This window comes from Miscanthus floridulus, chromosome 19, assembly GCF_019320115.1.
Source record: "Miscanthus floridulus cultivar M001 chromosome 19, ASM1932011v1, whole genome shotgun sequence".
In the NCBI taxonomy this organism is placed as follows: domain Eukaryota; kingdom Viridiplantae; phylum Streptophyta; class Magnoliopsida; order Poales; family Poaceae; genus Miscanthus; species Miscanthus floridulus.
Window position 1 is genome coordinate 59823933 of NC_089598.1, and position 23597 is coordinate 59847529.

Here is a 23597-nt window from a genome sequence, read left to right on the forward strand (position 1 = left end):
AACTTCACTAGCATTATGAATAACAAGTCTATTTTCAGCACAAGTGCTCATTTTCAGCACACATCTAGCGTGATCATTCTTCAATGATTGCATGGGTATAACATAAATATCATCATGCAAGTCATCTTCGTCACAAGAAATATCAAGCAAATCATCTTGTGACAAAGGTAAATCAAGCGAATGCTCCACTAAAATTTGCTCTATCATAGCATGATTGGTGGAAAAATTCAGCACATCAAGAGAACTCTCACCTTCTGTGAGGTTAGCATCATGGGCATTACCTTTGCTCTCATGTTTAGCAGGGGTAATAGTTGATGGTTCTGAATTTTCACATGAGACTGTGAGCTTCTCATTTTCTGTCACGGCATCCTTGCTCTTTTCTACATTGTCCTGCAAAAGGTTAGGCATAGCAGGAGGAATAACAACAGACTCTTCCTCTAAATGGTGCACCTCATCATATGAAGTCAAAACAGGAGGTGGATTAACAAAGGTTTCTCGCATAAGAAGTTTCATATCATTCCAAGTTTGAGGCTTATCAGAAGGATCTAAAGACTCCCACCAAGATAAAGCAGAATGTCGCAAAACACTAACTACATTTTTTACCTTCCTCCTTGGACACATAAGGCGAGTAGCAAATATGTTATCGATAGCAATTTCCCACTCCATGTACTCATCAGCACCTATACCATCATAAGTCGGTGGATACGAACAACCTGTCATTGTAAACACAAAAACAAGGAACAAACAGTGAAGGTTATCCCTAATAATCCTACTACGCAGGTGGAGTGGTGCTGCCTCTCAAGATCACAGCAAAAGGAAACACCTTATCAAGCTCTTACAAGGTTCTTACCAACGCAAAGCAGTGGACGGTACAACCGGTGGCTGGTACGTGATACCTATGAGGGTGTGACACCAAGATTGCAAGGGTCTTTTTCTGTACCAATCTGAAGTATATGTGGAGCTTGGGAGGCACGCAAAAGAACAAATATGTATATGTGGCACACAAGTCAGTGACAGACAGCAATATTGAATAAATATCCAGAGCACTTGTCCTAGTTGCTGGCCTATACGTGTTCCTATCACCAGTTGTGATAAACAAGAGAGGAAACAAGTATTAAAGGTAGCAACGGATATGAACAAGGCAAAAGGTACCACAAACAATAGAGCTATTGAGTGTTCCTTATGTGCTCCTTTTCGATATCTTCTATTCTCTTTTACTATTTTTTTTCTTTTATTTTTTTGTCCAATCTTTTTTTTCTTGCTTTTGCTCTTTTGATATTTTTTTCTCAGCAAGGAGCACACAAGAATAAACCACAAAAAATTTGAGCTCAATTGAATAAAAGATGTGGCCTATAGAAAATTAGGGATGTGCTCTAAAAAGCATACCAAAACTTGTGGGCCCAGAAACTCAATTTTCCTAATCGAATTTCGCAAATCTAATTTTTGCGAACCCAGCTATGCTGGGATGAAATAGATCTAAAATTTTCTAGCGTTCTCGGTAGATATAAAATTTTTCCCGTTTCGAGTTCGGATGCAAAAGTTATGACTGTTTTAAGGAAGCTGCTCGAATCAGGGATTTAATGGACACAAGATGCAAACCGATGGTGATACGGAATAGCGGCGGGTGAAGGGATCAACACAAACTAGAAAAGAACACAATCTAAACCAGCAACAAGACTTTGACCTAGGACATAAACTCAACAAAGCGAACTCTGAAACTGAAATATGCAAAGGCTATGGCGCGGAAGGTTCTAGGATAGGAAATAAAAGTATGGCACTGGACTATAGGACGAATGAGAAACTCTCAAACTAGGGAATAAAAGTGAACCTGACGGTATACCTTAGCTCTAATTACCACTTAATGGAGATGGGGATCCCGATCTTCCGTCAGGTTCAAGATAAACAACGATTTGTTCGGAGAGCGACACACCGATACGGTTTTAGATCACAAAGACCCGAACCCTGCAACCTTAGCACCACGTCTCCTCTGGTTATCAACCCTGTCACAATCCGGTTGACCTCACCAAGAAGGCTAATCCCTGCTGCGAATCGAAGAACACAAGCAAGAACAAGATAAAAAGCAACTCAATTAAAATTGACAATTACAGATGAATGATTAAGCACTCGAAGTTGGGGTCTTGCAAACCGATAACGGTGACTGTTCAATAATAGATTGATCTAAAACAAAACCCAAAACCTAATGTAGGTGGTGGCTACTGATTATATAGCCTAAGAGATGTCCAAGGATCCCTCTTCACGTCCTAAAGGTGTCCCAACACGTTACAAGGCCCAACGGCCCAAAAGAAGGTGTCGCAGCACCCTGATAGATTCTGGACGCTGACTTGTTTCGATGATTCCCGTTTATTCCGAAGAGCTTTTGATGTGAAACTACTTGGATTGGCTTCCTTATCAAATTATCTTTCCATACATATGTGGATCATCAAAAATGGAGTTCGGATGCGTCCTGGGCGTCCGTTTTATTACAGACTGGTCCTGATGGCCGAGGCAGACTCGAACTCGGATTGGACTAGGCCTCTGGCTTGGCTTGGACGTCCTTGCTGGCCTCCTAAGGTGGTGGCCAAGGAGGAGGACGTCCAAGGGCTTTCTTGGTGGGTTCTCCAAGTCCTTGGGGTGTGCTCCCACTTGGGCCAGGGTCCCAAGGATGAATAACAAGCCCATAACGACAGTGTAGCTCCCAGTAGAAATAGCGACAGAATATATTGGCGATTTGGAGGCCTTGCCGACATGATATTGAGATGGAACCAGATCTATTTGAAAGCTTATAAAACAATATTTCCATCAAGTGCTCATTGACCTCGATCGCACTCCGGATGGATGAGTTATGGCCTTCCCAATGAGGCACTGTCGGGCTGCCGACGAACCAAAAGTTCAACTTTGATGAACTTCCATTATGAAACACATTTGAACCTACAATCAAATAGTGACATGTACATGTGGAACCAAGTGAATTATAACCAAAGCCACTATGCAAATGTAGGAACAAGCGCACCTTATAATCATTATTCGTATCCGAAGGTGCCATGTCCTCATCACCTAGGGTCCCACAAGCATTTCACACATTGATCACTTGTAAACCCTAACCTAGGTATAAATTCAAAAGGCATAACATGTGATATAAGCAAGATATTGAAGATAGAATTTGACATGATCATGCTCATGAATGCTCAATGATACTTGTGCTCATGCAATGCCAATGCCAAATGCATGCTTAACACTAGGGTGTTATAGCCCCTCCCTCCTTATAGAAATCTAGTCTCAAGATTGGAAAGACATACCAATTCTTGTAGAAAGTGGGGGGCGTCACGCAGATATTCGTCATGTTCCCACATTGCATCTTGCTCACTATGGTTGTTCCACACCACTTTATAGAACTTAACCACCTTACTTCTAGTCACTCTCTCCATTTCTTCTATCACTCAGATAGGTTCTTCTTCATACGTCAAATCAGACTAGATTTTGACATTAGTGGGTTCAATGGCTTCTTCGGGCACACGAAGACATTTTTTCAATTGAGATACGTGGAAAGCATTGAAGATGGCCCTCATCTTTGGTGGTAGTTGGAGTCTATAAGTGACTGGTCTACATTGCTCAATAATTTTGTATGGGCCTACATACCGAGTGCCAGCTTTCGCTTCACACCAAATTGTTGTACCTTTTTCATCGGTGATACTTTCAAGTACACGTAATCACCAGCTTCAAATACAAGTGGACTCCTTCTCTTGTCCGCATAACTTTTCTGTCTTGCTTGTGCAGCTTCTACATGTTGTTGAATGATCCAAACTTGCTCTTCGGCTTCTTTGACAAAGTGAATACCATAATACCTTCTTTCGCCTAGCTCAACCCAATTTAGAGGAGTTCTACACTTGCGGCCATATAAAGCCTCAAAAGGGGCCATCTTGATGCTTTTTTGATAGCTATTGTTATAGGAGAACTCAGCCAAAGGTAGCCATTTCTCCCACAAACCCTTTAAAGATATTACACAGGCCCTTAACATGTCTTCAAGAATCTAATTTACTTGCTCTGTTTGCCCAGCAGTTTGAGGGTGATAAGTAGAACTTTGGATCAATTTGGTACCCAACCAATTATGCAAATGTTCCCAAAAACGATTTACAAACTGTGGACCTCTATCAGACACAATGGTTCTAGGTATCCCATGCAATCGCACTATGTGGGTGATATACAGCTCTACATATTGATGTGGGTGGTAAATTGTCTGAACTAGAATGAAATGTGCATACTTCGTCAGACGGTCCATAATTACCCAGATGGAATCGTTACCTTTCTGGGTGGTTGGAAGACCAACAATGAAGTCCATGTTGATTTCTTCCCATTTCCAACCTGGAACAGGCAGTGGTTGGAGTAGCCCTACTAGTTTCAAATGAACGGCTTTGACTCGGCAGCAAGTATCACATCTAGCCACATATGCAGCAATCTCTTTCTTCATCTTTATCCACCAAAATCGGGTCTTCAATTCCTGGTACATCTTGCTACTACCAGGATGAATGGACAATTTAGAAGAGTGTGCTTCATCTAAGATTTGGTTTCTAAGTTATCTATCATTAGGTACAACAAGTCTATCCTTAAACCAAAGTATACCTCTCTCATCTAATCTAAAATGTTTAATCTCTTCTTCTTCCATCTTTCTCTTTATATGAAATATACCCACATCGGTCTTTTGGAGTTCCATGACCTTAGCTTCAAGAGAGCAACTGATAGTGAGATTATGTAAAACTACACAATGCAGTCGATTGAAGCCATCTTCCAGCAATGGTTTGCTATGATACTTTTGGCTCAAAGCATCTACATCTACATTTGCCTTGCCTGAATGATAATGCACCTCTAGGTTGTAATCCTTAATTAGCTCTAACCACCTTGTTTGTCTCATGTTCAACTCTGGTTGCGTGAAGATGTACTTGAGGCTCTTGTGATCAGTATAAATGTGACCCACATTGCCAAGCAAATAGTGCCTCCAAATCTCCAGAGCATGAACAACCATGGCTAGCTCTAAATCATGAGGTGGGTAATTAACCTCATATTTCCTCAATTGACACGAGGCATAGGTAATGGCTTGGCCTTCTTGCATGAGCACACACCCTAAACTAGTACCAGATGCGTCGCAAAACACATCAAATGGTTTTTCTATGTTGGGTTGTGCTAAAACTGGGGCGGTGGTCAACAAAGTCCCTAAAGTGTGAAAAGCAGCTTCACACTCCAAAGTCCACACAAATTTCTCATCTTTCTGAAGTAATCTGGTCATGGGCTTGACTATCTTAGAGAAGTTTGGAATGAAATGATGGTAATAACTTGCTAATCCAAGGAGACCTAGACTTCATGAACTAAAGTCGAGGCCTTCCAATCCATAACTTCTTGCACTTTGCCTGGATCTACCGAAATTCCATATTCAGATAACACATGACCAAGGAATGATACTTTCTTTAACCAAAATTCGCATTTGCTAAACTTAGCATACAACTTATGTTCTCAGAACCTTGTTAAGACAACTCTTAGGTGTTCTTCATGATCTTTCGCATTCTCAGAATAAACTGAGATGTCATCAATAAACACTACCACGAATTTATCAACTTCAGACATGAACACCGAATTCATGAGATACATGAAATAGGCAAGAGCATTGGTCAGTCCAAAAGACATGACAAGATACTCATATAGACCATACCTAGTAGAGAAGGCAGTCTTAGGTATGTCTTCTAGCCTAATCTTAATCTGGTGGTTACCCGATCTCAAATTGATCTTGGAGAATACTTTAGCCTTTGATAACTGATCAAACAAGATATCAATTCAAGGCAAAGGATACTTGTTCTTGATCATTACCGCATTAAGCGGTAGGTAGTCCACACACATCCGCAAAGATTTATCCTTCTTTTTCATGAATATGGTAGGACAACCCCACGGTGATGAGCTGGGTCGAATGAGACCTTTTTCAAGAAGCTCCTACAATTGCACTTTGAGCTCAGCTAATTCATTGGGTGGCAACCTATAAGGCCTTTGCGAGATTGGTGTTGTGCCTGGTAATAATTCAATCTTGAACTCTACATCTCTATCAGGCGGTAACCCAGCCAACTCATCTAGAAACATGTCTGGGAATTCACACACCACCGGAATATCAGCAATAGTCATGGGCTAGATAGCATTAGCTACATTTTGGATGTAAAAATCTCTGGGAAGTGGTACTAAGAAAGCATTCTTATTGTCAGGTTCCCTCAACATAACCACTTGAGTGGAAGTATCAATAAGAACTCCACGACCACTTATCCATTTCATTCCCAGGATTACATCTATCCCCAACCTAGGCAACACTAAAAGATTTACGGTATACCCTTGGTTGCTTATTGAGATGCACACATCTCTAACTATTTGGTTGGTGGAAATTTGATTTCTAGCTGCACTTATGCAGTAACAACCCTTATCTATTGTAACTACCCTCTGATTATGCTTGGATACAAATGTTTGACTCATAAATGAATGTGATGCCCTAGAATCAAACAAAACAACTATGGGATGTTGGTTCACAAGAAACGTACCCGTAGTAACAACTTCACCGATAGGAATTTCTTCAATAGTGGTATACTGCACATGTCCTTGACGTACATTGGAATTACCCTGCTTCTGGTTGTTGCTTTTGGGATAGGGGCAATTTCTTGCCCAATGGCCAAGCTTGTTGCAGTTCCAACATGACAGGTTGCTGGGTGGAACACTGGAACTTCCCTATCCCATGCCGCCCTTTGGTAGAGCAACAGAAAGGCCTTGCAATACACCTTCTGGTTCTAAACAGTTTGCACCTTTTTCTAGGGTGGCCTAAACTTGGGAGCAAGTGGGTGAAACTAAGGTCTCACAGTAACTAGAGCTTTTGACTGAGAAGCACCTGCTTCAAAGGCTCTCTTCCGATTCTTGGATGCAGCATAAATGTTGTTTTGATTGTCTTGAGTTAAGGCATCACTGACAAATTCATTGAAAGTGGCAGACTTGTTATTAGCAAGGGTCTTCATCAGCTTGGGACCAAGCCCCTGCTTGAAACTAGCAATTTTCTTCACCTCAGCATCAACAAATTCTATGGTGTATCTTGACAAGTTGTTGAAAGCATGTAGATATTTAGTCAAGCTCTTGGTACCTTGTGTTAGCTTCATAAACTTAGTATGCTTGATACTTATAAGACCTAGAGGAATATAGTGTCCCTAGAAAGTAGCCTTAAACTAGTTAAAGGTAATGTGAGCATTCTCAGGTAGGGTGGCTTGGTGATGACTCCACCAAATGCCTGTAGGCCCTTGCAGCTGGTGGGATGTATACTCAGTTTTCATTGGCTCAGTCAACCTCAACAAATGAAACTTTTATTCAAGTGTGTTTAGTCATTCCTCTACTTGGAGTGGTTCTTCAGCCTCCTTGAAAATAGGCGGCTTGGTATCTAGGAACACCTTGAAATCACTGTATTGGTTTGGCTCTACACCCTGGCGCTAATGTCTACCATAGGCAACTTGTTGCGCCATGGTGCACATAGCCTTGCCCATAGCATGTTGCCCTTTAGCGAGCATAGCCATCAACTCTGCTAGAGTGGGTGGGGGCGGTGGTGGCAAATCTTCATTGCCATGACCATTCAAGCAACTACCCTTGGCACCATCGTTCCCATTGTTCCCACCGGCTCCAGAATGGGTTCGAGGCATCTGCAGAATTGCAACAATAAGCAATTATTGATGATGTCGGAAAATTGTAGAAGAATTGTATAATTATGCCAAACTAAATTTACTGGAGAGAATTTAAATTCATACAATAAAACAGAGGCATAATAATTCATTTCCACAACCATAACATCACCAATTATATTACTTAATGTCATTCGCAGAGCATTCTGTATATGCCAAATTGCTTGCCAACACAACGATCATTCATTAAAAGTGCACCCACAACATGGATTATGTGCAAGGTTTCAAGAGCACATCAAAGGGTACATCATGAGATCAAAACCTAAATTACAAGTTCATTACATAAATGATCGAAGATAGAGAGCTAACACATCTAGCTAGATACTAAAGCTAAGCTACTCCTCAGGGTGGTCACTATTGATGTTCGACACACCATCACTGTGGTCATCCTCAAAAGGCTTGATCTCCTCATCTTTAGGCTTAGCCTCGACGTCCACCTCCATGCCATCGTCCTCAGCAATCAACACATTAGGATCTTCTTCCACCGCTGGAGCATCTGGAGGAAGAATTGGTTTCACCATGTTGTTGAGATGATGAACATCCTGCTGAAGCTCCTCAACCTGGCATATAAATTCCTGCTCTCTACGATCAAACTCCATTGCATGCCTAGCAGCCTAAAACACAGTCCTGATTCGGGCAGCCTCCCTAGACTCAGCAAGATGAATAGCCTTGTCTCTCTTCGCAAGAATCCCCTAAACCTCTGTGATGGCTGCATCCCTCTTAGCAATAGCATGGACAAACTGCTCCTGATGAGCTTCCAAAGCTGTCATATAATTACCTTTCTCATTCTGAGCTACTCTAACTACCCTTTGGTGCCTATGCACACATACTCGCATCCTGCGTTGTGCAGCCTGTGCTCCTTAGAGCTCTTGCATAAAGCTGATGTAGCTATCCTAGCGAGAGTAAAACATCTTCATAACTGCATACATGGCACTCGTGCCAGCATTACTACTTCCTGCTATTTCATCCTAGTCTCTTACCAAAGATTACCACCTGGTTGGGTCCAAGCGGTTTGTGATGGGTCCACTCGAGGAAAGGATCTGACAGGACCGTTGACAAGCTCATCCCCAAACTACTAACATATCTCACTGAGGACCTCAAAAGCTTCAACTTGGGCACCCTCCCAAGGTGTGTGCCCATCTGACTCCACACTCCAGCCTTGCCACTATGGGTGATCAGCATGGGCTGGGACAGTCACCCGTACGTCATACCATTGTTGTCCCTCAGTTACCACTTTGCTCCAAAAGTAGCGAGGCGGTTCAGCATACCCAATAGAGTGTAGTACCCTCCATAGTAGGGTGGGAGTTCCAAACAGTGCCAAAAAGGTGTCGTTTGCAACAGGGGCTCCTAGGGCTGCCATCTGTATCAAAATGGTATAACTCTTGTGAGACAACGCGATCATAGAAAAGGGTTACATAACATAATCTAAAACTTATAAGGGGAGGAACAATGTAATGATTTGAATGAATGATTTATCATGATGCATGCATATTCCATATGTCCTCGCAAACTTAGGAAAAATTAAATCCTTAATGCTATACGCGGTGGCATACATACGTTCTCTCAATATAATGATAACTAAATGAGCTACGCATTTCATTGTTAGTGTACCTGCAGAAGATTCATTTCAGCCCATCCCAACAATTAAATGTACAAGAATGTAATCTGGGCTCTAGGTTGAATATATGAGAGCGGTAAAACTAAATACTTCCATATATATATCCCAATATATATATTGTAACACCCCAGGTGTTTGTCACCCATTAAGCAATGGGTTTGAGCTCAAACATGACATGTTAAGTGGTGATGAAGGTGTCAAGATCAAATCTACAAGAGTGAGCTCCAACTTAAACTTGGGCAACACACCTTTGCTTGCATATTGGCCCTTTTCAAATATATACCTAAGTAATGTTGAAGGTGCTTCTTTCATGTGCCTCACATCAATTTCCACCCACATGGATGATTGGAAAAGTTTCATGGAGTTTGGAATCAAGAAGTCACATGAAATGATAAGTTATAATCTTTCTTGGATTGCTTTATTAAGTGAATGGAATGGTAGGTCATCAAACAAACATTGCAACCTCACTCAAACAACTCTACTTACACTCATGAACAAAAGTTATGAAGGGTTCGTGTTGAGCAAATATCAAGAAAAGATCTCAATTGGTCGAAAACCCTAATTCCAGGGTTAACAAGATGCAGCTTTGACCAAGATGAAGAATTGGTTCATGTACTAGATATGAAGTTTGACCTTTAATAAAAGTTGAAGTTCGAGTGGAGTGGAACAAACTTTGTTTTTGGACCAAGAGCTAGATCAACTTGGAACTAAGTCAAACTGAGGCTTAAACTTGGAATCTGTTGCTGTTTTTAGAGTCCAAAAATATTCTGTCTGGAGTTTCACTAAGCAATGACGTTGGCATTCCGCGTTCTCCAAATTCCGTTAACCAACTTGACTTGACCCCAAAATAAAAGTTGGAGCTAAGTTCATGGAGAAGAGCATGTAAAAAGATGGCACCGGTTTGACCTCGTTTTAACCATCAATTTGAATGTTTGCTTGTCGCTGTCAATACGCTGACACTAGCAGTTTGTGGCTTAATTACCCATTGATGAAGAGCTCTAATATTCATGCAGCCTTAATCAAAGTTGGAGAGTAATTAGAGTTGAGCAAACTTCATTTTTGGCCCACTGTCTGATTTGGCCCGAAAGCAGCCCAAATCGGCTCCCCACCATGTCCACTCCGGCGCTCGCCAAGTGCTCAACAGTTTGCCTGTGTGGCCGCCATGCACCGGGGTGCGCCCTGCCATGGCCGATGTGCATCCCACCTCAGTGCCATGCACTGCCTCGTGCCCTGCTCCTCCATAATGCATGCCAGAGCTACCCCACGCCTTCGCCCACTCGCTTTTTCGCTCCCTCCCTCGCTCTCTGGCGTTGCGCACGCGCTCCAGGACGCGACCGCCATTAATGCTGCCGGTCAGCTCTCGCTGCCACTCACGCAGGCTACGGCCGGGCTGCTGCTGCCCATGACTGGCCGAGCCAGGGCCACGGCGTGGCCACGGCCCTCCTTCATAGCCAGCTGGCCAAGCCCCAGTGCTCGCCCTCGCCTGCACAGTTCATCGCGACCGGGTTCCATGGCAGTCTGACGCTGGCGCTCATGGCCTGCCGCCCCCGGGCCACCGTGGGTCAGGCCGTGGACACCCGCTACTGCGCGCAGGTCTCAGGGTGACCTCGCAGCCCCGCCCTTGCTGTCACCGTCGTCGGACTGCCGGAAATAGGGCCAAGCTCCGGCCTCCTCTACTCCAGCTTGCGAGCAGGGGCCTCGCGCTCGAATAAGGAAGAAGGGAGGGGGTTAAGTGAAGTAGCTGTGACTCGTTTGAATAGTGCTCATGAGGATCTCTTCGCTGGAGTTTGATTTGTGTTAACTTCAGGGTCTCCGACACAAGATTTACATGTCTTTTCTTTGATTTTTTGCAGATTCGAATAATCAGTTTTGAAAATTCATAGTAATTAGTAGAAAAAACGTAAAATAGTAAATGAGGACTTTTTGGAATCCTTGTAAAATTATCTATGTACTAGATCTATAATATAGCATGATTTAGTTTAAAGTTTTTTCTGTGAAAATCAATTTGTGCAGTTAGGTTCTTAATAATAGTTGTGTCTTGTCTTTTTCAAAACTGTAGTTGTTGTGCTCCAATAAATGTGAAATTTTTATGTAGTGCTAATAATGTGATGGTTGATATCTGGTAAAAATTCCAGGAGTTTAGGTTTGATGGTTTAAGAGTTATAAAAATAATAAATGCCCTGTGTTGCCTTGCCCCTATTCTGAATAGGTCTGCATGATTGAATTAATTGGCTCAGTTAAGTTATGAATCATGACTTGATGAAAATACATGAGTTGTAGTACTTTTATGAAGATTTTCAAAAACCTAAATATCATGATTTTTGGTTAAGTAGATCTTGAGTTATACTTGCTTAAATCTCTATGGCTGTTTCTACCCAAACCCAGACAGGATTGCCTTGTTGGTATTGTGGGGCCTTCTTAATAGTAGAATTAGCTTTAGGTATCTACAACAAAGTTGTTTAAAGTTTTCTAAGATTTCTAAAAAGTCTAGAACCACTTTTATTGGACTTGTCGAACTCTAGTTATAGCTGTTTGAAGTGGCATATCAGTTTCTTTCCATGTTTTAGATAGAGATTCATTCATTGGATTAATTGACCTTGTTAGCTATACAATCATCTTAATATGATAATAAGAAAGTTGTATATAACTCACTTAACTAGCTTGTGTTAAATTTCCATGGCATTTGGCATAGTTTGTGAGTTATGACTGTTCTAAGTTGGTTTTCGGAAATTGTAGTTCTCTGGAATTTCTGGACCAGATTTGATAAATGTGACTGTTTGACCCTTTTAACTTGGGAATCATGCTAGGATGCTTAAATATGAATTGTAGAAAATTTCATAGTATTTCCATATTGTCTTGTTTCAAGTCTTATAGATTAGTACAACTCCAGTTATAAGTTTGTGAAGGTGCATGGCAGAATCTATCCAAGTCTGGATAGAGGTGATCAATTATGCTTGATTGACCTTGTTAGTTGTGGAATCACCTTGTGATGATAATAAACATGTTTTAGATAATTTAATTCACTTTCCAGAAAGTCTAGGATCACCTTCTTTGGATGTCTAGATCTCTAGTTATGATTAAAACAAGTGACTGCTATGCTACTGTCCAGATTTCTATACATGTGCTAGGTGATTCCTTTAGCTTGCTCTTGCTTGGCTTAACATGTTGGTTAGTTCTTCATCGATGATTGTGTGCAGTATCTGAACTTATGTTCACTTGTGTGCAATACCTAATATGCTTGCTATTCCTCTATAATAGGTTGTGTGATATCTAGTTAAATAACTCTAGGTGCCTATGTCTTGCATGATCTTATGTTTACCTTGAATGCTATTATGTGTTGCATCTCATATTACCATTCTTCCTATTCATGCACTTGCATCTTGCATCTCATCTAGGTACGCTAGATGAACCACGTGAAGGACGTGAGGTTGGAACCGAACCCAAAGACAGTGTATGGTGGACCTATCCCGAAGATGGAAGGACCCCTGGAGTACATGTCTAAACTAGAGATGCTCACCAAGCGAGTGTCATCTAACAAACACTGACCTAGTGTTGGAGTCTAGGCAAGCCCCAGAGCATTATAAGTCTCCTAGTGTTTTACAAAATAATACTTGAATCCTTTATGATTGATGCATTAGGTTATAGGAGTTGTCTGGAAACACTTGATGTATGGAACTACCTTGTCTAGATATGTACACCTTAACCCTGTGTAGGTCCAGGATCGAATATATGCTTAGCCATGCTTAGACTGGTAGAAGTCGGGTGATTTCCTGTCACCTGTGAGATATAGGTGGATACCAAAGCACGGTTGGCTATATTTGCTATCATGGAAAAGAACCATGGGATAATGTAAATGGAGGCTGGACAGAGTCTATGGCAGGTTGACTCATGTGATTCTGTCTGTGCCGATTAAGGACCGTACCGTTGTTGGCACTTCTGATAAGATTAAACGCATGCCTATCACTTAGTTGGCCGGATAACTCATTCTTACCGCGAAGCTGAGTAGCTCAACTCAGGATGGGCCCCGCTCTGTAAGAGTGCGCACTCTAGATGGTAGTAAGGATGTGCAGGGAGCCAGACATGAGCCCAAGGGTAGGCTGGGCCTGAACGTCCTGGCAGTTGGTTGTCCCTGATTGTGCGGCGCTGGGCGAACCCGCGAAATGTGTACTTGAGTTGTACCAAAGGTGACCTAAGGCTGCCTTCGCGTGGTATGCCTAGGTTTGTGTTAGGAATAAATTCCCAGCTGGTTGAAATCGATTCGAATCACCGTCTCTCTCGGATAGTGAGAAACTTGGCTAGCTCCAACATCATAGTAATTGTATTATGGAATGTAATGGTTCGGATAAACATGGAATTAATACACCTACTATGGTTACTATTGTATGCTATTAAAAGATATACCACATGTTTGGCATAGGATAGTTGCTAATCTAGAGATGGATAGTTATAATAAACTTGATGACAGAATTATAATTGTATAACTAAGTTAATCGCTTTTTATGCAAAATATTGTCAAGCTACCTCCACTTATAAAGCCTTGCAAGGAGTCAATTTATTTCTGGTTTATGATGGGTAAGTCTAGCTAAGTACATTCGAGTACTCAGGGTTTACCCACCATGTTGCAGGTGAGGTTTTGGCCTACTGAAGATGGTGGATAACTGCCGGTGGGCTCGGTGACTCTATGTTATCTCTCATCTATATGCTTTTATCTGAGGATGTCACTTATGCTAGCAATGTATTTGGAACTTATATTAATGTAATTATTTGAAAGCTATGTTGTTTTTACTAATCGGTTTTGAAACCCAAACTTGTACTATTATTTGTGAACTCCTTTGTAATATTATTTCTGCTATGACTCTGTGTATGTGATGTGTATTTGCTTAATCACGCGATCTTGGTTGTGATGTTGATTTACCGAGGTATTTCGGGACACTCGGCAGACTACCGGGTTTATATAAGTGAAAGTATGCACGTGTCAACGTGTTAGCGGGGACAGCCGTACTTGATCTTGTATAAATTGGGCGGTTCTGTCACATATATTTCTGTATCAAAGCTACCTAATGACAATTTATTACCCATAATTAAATACGCACCATACACACATGCAATCATGCATATACAGCCGTATTAAAGCTAGCTCTCCCCGACCGCACGCTCACATCTTGCGGTCAAGCCACTCATCAACTTACCTTCTTACCTGGGCGTAGAGGCATTCGATCCATACATTACCACTCAAGTGAATTGCATCCATACAATAGCACACCATACGGACAACAAAAGTAAAAACCCATCCCATGTTAGTACTTAAATAGCGACCTAATAGTCCTTAACTGGCATAAAGGAGATGACCACTAGCATACTTTATACTTTTATAAAAAAACCTTTGTTTTAAATACACATATGACAAGTTTAATGTTGAACCTTGCTCTGATGCCAGCTGTAACAAAACCATCTAATTTATAAGAGCACAAGTACAATAGCAATCTCCATAGTGATCAAACTGTCATACTTGAACCCCTATAAACCCGGTAGTCCGATGAAATCAAGAAGGATCTCAAACAACCAATGTACAAACCAAGATTGTACATGATTCAACACAACCAGTCACATGTTACAACAGGTTCATAAATAGTTCACATACATTAGAGTTTCAACAAAGTTATTACAACTAAAATTTAGAAGTAGCAGAAGCAATATAGTTTTGAAACAACATCAAGATAGTTCAAATACATCGCCAGTTTAGGATCATCTCCAACAAAAGCACATAGATGAGATGATATAGAATGACCATGCCCTTGGTCTTACTCTCCATCAACTGCAGGAGTTATGAAATGCTTGAAGTAACCATGGTACATCACGTCATCTGCAATAAATGGGAATAAACCCTGAGTACGAGAAGGTACTCAGCTAGACTTACCCATCATAAACCATAATAATAAGACACCAAGGGGTATGCAAGGCTTTAAAGGAGGAGTTAGCTAGACAACATTTTGCATAAAAGCTTAAGAAATATAACTTAGAGATTTAGTACCTCTAGCATCAATTTGAATACCTATTCAATTAAGCATCTCTAGTTTTGCACCTGTATTAGAGCAATCACATGATTAAGCTAACAACCATTAGTAACCATATCTACCACATTTGAAATAGCCGCATTGCCACCAGAGTCATCGACTCCCCGTGCCCATGGCTAGATCTGCCCCTTGGTGGTGTGAAGGTGGATGGGGAGAGGTAGGGAGGTGGATGGGGTGGTGCGAAGAAGGAGGTGTCCTGAACCGTGGCACCGCCGAGCTCAAGTGGCCCTGTCCGATTGGGCATCGCAGGCATTGGAGGGGAAAGAACCAGGGGCGCGTGGCAGGGAGGGAGTGGGGAATCAGCAATAGAGGAGATTCAGAGAAGATAAGGTACCACCTGACCTCGTCTTTGATTTATTAGCGCGCCCAGATATAAAATTTTAGTCTCACATAGAAGGAGACTATTGAAATGTAATGCAATGTAAAGTGCATACCGCGTAATTTGGATTTTTAGTTTTTTGAGGAAAAAATGAAAAATTCTATTTAGAATAAAAATAAAAATGCACACAGACTTATGTGCATTAAATTTCTTCTTTATATAAGACATGTAGATAAATGTCAAGTACACCAAAGTAGTTTCTTGATCAATCTTGAATTATACATTGATAATACATTTATTTGGTTTATTTTGTAAATATTAACTTATCTGGCTTCAAATTTAGTCAGATTTTGAGAAGTTTGACATCAAACAAAATTAAAATATTCTATACTTTTTACGGATGGGAGTATTAAATTTAAAAGTGGGAAGGGGAAACGGAGTGAGCAACGCGGCAGCAGGTGGATTCAAGTATACAATACTATCTATTTTTGTTAATTATTTTATACTTTCTAAAATTCTTTTCTAAACTTACCTCCAATCACTAGCATGTTTCAAAGTGGCTAACAATTAACTTTGCATTTTTTTTGCATAGAATTTTAATATTGTATTGTTTCCATATGTCTGTCTTTACTCTCCATAAACAACTTAACTACATCTTTGTTAGGAAATAATATATTTTTATAATATAAGCTTATGAAGTTAACATCATCTTGGTAATGTATGCTTATTCATTTAATGTAAATAATTTAATTATATTTTTTTATTATACGATTTTTAACATTTTAAATTATTCATGTGTGCTCAATTATGATTTTATTTTTTTCATTTCATTAATTGAATATTGTTTTTAGCTTACATACAAAAACATATTATTTTTATTCATAATCAATTATTAGTTGAACTTGACCCTAAAAATAGATACCTATTGTTCTAATTCATCAACATATTATCGCGTACTAAATGATCACTTTGATGGTCTTGGGAGTTGACATGAAATCAAGACCAAAAGTAAAATTTGAAGATCGAAATGGTCATTAAAAGTTTATGGACGAAATTGAGTCTAAGATGATAGTTAAGGCACTAAAATTACTGTTCTACCTTCTATATAAGTTTGATTGAATTTAAGATCGTTTGACTTATCACTATACTAAAATTATTTAGGACAGAGGGAGTAGGTTTGTAGAAATATTAGCAACCTTTGTATTTCTAAATAAGTTCATTAAAAAGTAGATTCAAATGATATTAATTTAAAATTTTTGTCAGATTCATATTCGTATCATAAGTCATTGTATACAAATCCATGTAGTGGTGTTGAAGCTTGGAGTTGGGAATCATCTTCTTCAGTAGCTTCAACTGGTCTTACATCACCTATGGCCAATTGCTTGATAGCTTCACAAGGCGGCTCTTCTTTACATACAACATCTAGATCAACTTGTTCCACTTGAGAGCCGTTAGACTCATCAAACGTCGTGTCTACCATGATTTCAATTCTTCTAGTGGATTTATTGAAAACCTGATAGGTGTGCTCGTTTGAACCATAGCCAAGAAGAAAACCTTCATCAACTTTAGGTGCGAACTTAGAGCTTTAGGGCTTCTTATTAAGAATGAAACATTTTCACCCAAATACTCTAAAGTATGACACCTTAGGTTTGTTACCGTTTAGAAGCTCATATGAAGTCTTCTTGTAGTACTTGTGAAGATAGAGGCAGTTGATAGCATGGCAAGCGGTCTTGATTGCTTTGGCCCAATAGTTGTCTGGAGTCTTGTATTCATCAAGCATTGTTCTTGCCATGTCAATGAGAGTCTGATTCTTCCTTTCAACCACCCCATTTTGTTGAGGGGTGCATGGAGTCAAGAACTCATGCTTGATGCCCTCATCATGAAGGAACTCTTCAACATTGGTGTTGCAGAATTCGGAGCCATTGTCACTTCGCACTTTCTTGATAGGTAGCCTGAATTCCCTTTGTGCTCTTCTAATGAAGGTCTTCACCTTCCCTTGTACTTCACTCTTGTCATACACAAAGAACACCCACGTGAAGTGAGTATAGTCATTGTAACAGAACCATCCAATTTATAAGAGCACAAGTACAATAGCAATCACTGAAGTGATCAAACTATCATACTTGAGACCATATAAACCCGGTAGTCTGATGAAATCATGAAGGATCTCAAACAAACCAATATACAAACCAAGATCGTACATGATTCAACATAACCAGTCACATGTTACATCATAGTTCACAAATAGTTCACAAATATCTCACAAACATCAGAGTTCACATAGTTATTACAAACCAGGTTTAAATAGCGAAAGCAAAGTAGTTTGACATACACATCACACTTAGTTCAAATACATGTCAGTACCATGGTCATTTCTAGCAAAAAGTAGAACAGAGAGGATATATTAGGAGTACCATGCCCCATGGTTTAGTCCTCATCCACGGTAGGATGAAGGCAGTTCTTACAGTACCCATGATGCATCATATCATCTGCAACAAGAGGGAATAAACCCTGAGTACGAGAATATACTCAGCTAGACTTATCCATCATAAACCAAAAATAATATGACACCAAGGAGTATGCGAGGCTTTATCGGTGGAGTTAGCTTGATGACATTTTACATAAAAGCTTAAGTAACATAACTTGGAGATTTAATACATCTAGCATCAATTTGAATACCTATTCAATTAAGCATCTCTAGATTTGCACCTGTACTAGAGCAATCATGTGATTAAGCTCATCAAGCATTAGTAACCATATCCGGTGTATTAAATTGAGCATCATCATAACCATCAAGTTCCATCAATTAATGCTACGTTGCCGCTACTTAGTCAAGTTCTCACTATTCGGGAGAGACAACGACTCGAATCGATTACAAACAGCTGGGGAGTTATTCCTAACACAAACCCATACTTCCCCCATCGGGGTCACGTTGTGTCACCTTTGGTACAATTGAGGTACAATCACAGGTCCGATCAGCACTGCACCCTTAGAGCTGGGGAGTTATTCCTAACACAAACCCATACTTCCCCCATCGGGGTCATGTCGTGTCACCTTTGGTACAATTTAGGTACAATCACAGGTCTGATCTGCACCGCACCCTTAGGGATACTACCAGTCTGCTAGGAAGTTCAGGTCTAGCCTACCCTTGGACTCATGCCACTAGCTCCCTGCACATCCTTACTGCCTCCAGTGTGTGCCCTTTCACTTACCAGGTCCCGGCCTGACTTGAACTACTCGGCTTCGTGGTCGGAATGACTTATCCGGCCAACTAAGTGCTAGCATGTGTTCAACATGACATGAGGACATACAACAAATCAGTCCTTAACCGACATAGACGGAGATAGATAGGCACCAAGACCTCCATGCCTTGTTGCTTCTCTATGACAATACTGCCTAGTCTCCTTTTTATTCATCAACACATGGTTATTTCCACGATAGCAATTATAGCCAACCATGATCAGATATCTACCTATATCTTACAAGTGATAGGAAATCACCCAACTTCTACTGGACTAAGCATAGCTAAGCATATATTTGATCCTAGACCTATAAATGATTCAAGATATATTTGTCTGGACAAGGAAAATATATGCAACAAGTGTTTCCAATCAACTTCTATAACCTAATGCATCAAACATAAAGGATTCAAGTGATATTTGTAAAAACATAGGAGGCTTATAATGCTCTGGTGCTTGCCTTTCAAGAACAAGGAAGGTTGGTGGTCAGGACACCTAGGAAGATCTTCCACATTGACTCCTTCCGCCTCAACCTCCTACTCCTAGGCTGCCTATTGCTCCTCCTGATGCTCGAGTTCGAACTTGAGTAGAGTCACTCCTTTTGGGGAACCTGTTGCATGCATATGCACAAATGAGTATCATGAATGCATACGAGATGAGATGATATGATCAATTGCATACGCATGAGCATGGTTATACGCAAGATGTATGATAAGTTTAACATTCGTTGACCAAGTAAATGTATAACTTTCCTCTAGTTGATCTTTACTGAGTAGGTGCGTATCTTTTCTATAGTACAAGAAACATACAATCACCAAGTTATAGTAACCAAAGTGTTGGGAACTAATACTAGGGTACCCAAAGAGGTGGAGCTAATAGTCATCAACATTGATTCATTTGAGCAGTCAAGAGCACGACTATGGCTCCAACCGGCCCCTAAGTGCACGGGCTCCACCTCGCCCGACCTCTAGGGGAGGGCTCCACCTCCCTCGACCGTGAGATCATGATCTCTGTCCCGCCAGACCTCTAGGAGCGGGATCCACCTCACCTAACCTTGAGGCTATGATCTCTAGCTCGCCCGACACCTTGGATGCGTGCTCTGCCTCGCTCGACCTTGAGGCCGCGTTCTCTGTCTCGTTAGACCCATTGGGTGTAGGCTCCGTCTCGCCTGACCCCTTGGGTGTGGGCTCTGTCTCGCCCAACCCCCAGGTGTGTGGGCTCCACCTCGCCTGACCTCTGGGGGTGGGTTCCACCTCATCTGACCCTGAGGTCATGGGTTCCTTCTCGCCGACCCATAGGTGCGTGGGCTCTGCCTTGCTCGACCTCTGGGGGTGGGCTCCGTCTCACCTGACCCTAAGGCGATAGGCTCCATCTCACATGCCCCCTTGGGTTCATCCTCTACATCCCCCAACGGTGACCCATACCATTGCCAACCACTCTAGGTCCAAGCATATAGGCCTGGGTCAAAGCTTTGACACCGGGAAGAGATTGGCATAACTCGATGTAACACATGGCCATGACAGGTCATAGCTGAGGATTCACATCAAGAATAGCATCGGGTGTGCTGGTGTTGTTCTGCCTAACCCTCATACAAACAATAACAGGCGCATCAGTTAACCACGACACCCACCAGGACAAAATGGAGCACCATGACCGGGAGATGACGCCTATGCATGGCGTTAGTGATGAATAGGGCCACGACGTGGAGCCGTCCTTGTTGACATCTATAGGATTGGTGGGACCCACATGAAGAAGAAGGACCTGGCCATCCTAAAGGCCTTCTTGTTTTGCTGGTTCTTCTCCTTTTCCTCTGTCGTAACCCACGCTTTCCCTTGGCCTATAAAAGGGAAAGCAGGGCACCCCATTAAAGAGATCGACCCATGAAAACCTGATCGATCTAGATCTGCACAAGACTAAACCATGAGATAAAAACACAAGAGCACGACACAAGCACATGGCTAAGCAATGATCGAGCTCTCAGAACACGTTCATTCCTTTCACCAGAGACTTGGGATCCTTTCCCTTTCTCACCGATTTGTAACCCCTACTATAAACTTTCAGTGCTAGTAACACAAGCAGCAGCGACGAACTACACGTAGGGACTTTTTGCCCAAACTATTATAAACCTTGTGTCCTCTAAGCACACCATCCGAGCCAGACACGCAATACTAGAAATTTACTCATTAGTGGTAACTTGAAACACCGACAGTTGGCGCGCCAGGTAGGGGCCTTTTGCGGGTCTCGATGTCCTCACCACGTCTTGGATGGCTAGTCACAGTGTCAGCTGGGTCACGGGCGCACATGTGCGCTTCAGGATCCTAGACTTCATCGTCATGATGGAGGGAGAGTTAGAGAAGGCTCCCGCCATAGTCCAACCTCTCTACCCCACCGGCCTCGACGTGATCGCTGAGGCGCTTGAGAAGCTATAGCTACATGTACTAGAGGCCGGTGCCCCTAAGAGCGACCAGCTCTTCGGCTTCAATTATGAGAGGCTAGAGGGCTAGCTTGGTGCCTTCCTGGGACCATGACCATCCTAGGAGGACCTTCTCGTTCGCCAACGTCATGATGCAGCTTGCTAGAGGAGAGAAGCTCTCCCCAGAATACCTCATCGAGAGTACCCCGACAATGCTCCTGTTCAGTCTGTGCCACGCTATAGGGACCATTGACCACCTTGTGGTGCAACGCATGCCCCCATCCCCTACGAACGATGAGTTTTAGGGATGACCAAATATTTCACTGAATCTTTCCATGACCTCCTCACAGGAGAATTGGAGTCGCCCTCTAGCTCTGACTCCAACAGGGGGAGCCATCACCCCTCTCGTGAATGTTTCTTGCTAGGTAGCCCTAAGGGACATGTCAAAAGCATCCATGAGGGAGAGGCTACCCCAATGAATTACTTTAACAACGAGGTTGAGAGGGATGAAGGGGCCCTACCTCGCCTTTGGGTAGAGTAGCTAAAGGCCCAGCACCAAGAGCTCGAGGAAGCACGATTCTAGCTCTAGTAGGAACACACGGAGCTTGAGCGAGAGATCGAGCGCCATAGAGATGGTGGGCATGCACGTGCCATGGCTTGTGATGTGAACTAGAGGATCATCGAGGACGATGAAGCCCTCCCACACTTCACCTGGGCAAGCCAGAACATCACCACCATAGTGGCCTTACTCCAAAGGCTTTCGAGGCCCACAATGCTCGAGGATTGTTGGGCCCATCATGAGATTCGCATGCTACTCAAGCGTGCGGCAGCATAACAGGCTGAGAGCTCGCTATCCCAATGACATGACCTCAATGCCAGCCAGCGTGTGCCCTTAGAGTGACCCAACATGGGCGTGTTAGTCCAACTGGCGTGGCAAGGTGGCAGGCCGCGCACCGAGGTCCTAGTACATGAGTGTCTCGGCCTTCACCATGACACATGCGACACCCTCTACGCCCATAGATGTACCCATGGCGATGCGAGGGAGGGGGCAAGCCACGGCTACCACCCTTGTCATGGTGGACACTACAATAGTGGCAAGGATAAAAGCCTGACCCCTAACTTGCCAGGACCTCAGGCCTTTGGCCAACACATCCTCAACGTCGTCTTCCCACAACGGTACCGACCGCAGACCAACATCCCAAAATATTCTGAAGAAAGAAACCCCGGACTATGGCTCAAGGATTATTGGCTTGCTTGCCAAGCCAATGGACATATAATGATGATTTGATTATCAACAACCTTCCATTGTTCCTGGCCGATTCAGTGTGAACGTGGTTAGAACACCTTCCGCCCAATAGAATCCAAGTTGGGCGGACCTAAAAGATCTTCGTGGGAAATTTCCAGGGCACAAACATGCATCCTGGGAACCCATGTGATCTCAAAAACTATCAATAGAAGTCCGAGGAATCTCTTTGTAGGTACATCCGATGCTTCTCCCAGCAGTACAACGAGTTGCCCAACGTCACCGATGCCGACGTCATAGGTGCTTTTTTGTCTGGGACCACCTATGAGTCCCTAGTTCATAAGCTAGGATGTAAGGGCCCGTGAACCACCAAGGAGCTCCTTGACATCACCACCAGCCATGCCTCGGGCGAGGAGCCAATTGGGGTGATTTTTGACCGTCTCAAAGGTAGGACAAAGCGGGACAAGGATGCCGATGAAGGCGCCTCCAATTGTCCCAACAAGAAGAACAAGAAGCAGCACCAAGGCTCACTCATGGCCACCACCGACTACAAGGGGTCAGAAGCCCATCGAGGGTACCCCAAACCACTTCGAGAAGCTACTCAAAGGGCCATGCCTGAATCATGCTTTCCCCATTGAGCACCTATACAAGGATTGTGTCCTCTTGAAGCATTTCATGTCTGGAATCTCCAAGAAGGGGGACATAGGAAGGAGCCTAGCTAGATGAAGCACGCGATGTTTCCCTCCTCCGCTTGGCCAAGTACCAACAAGCGTTGCACTGGTACCACAGGTGTCGAGTGCAAGATCAGGCCTTCAACATCGGGGACCTAGTGCTCTGCCTCGTCCAGAGCAACAAGAACCACCACAAGCTCTCTCCGCCGTAGGAGGCACCATAAGTTATCGCTGAGGTCCTCCGATGAGGCACCTATAAGCTCAAGTCCATCAATGGTGAAGTC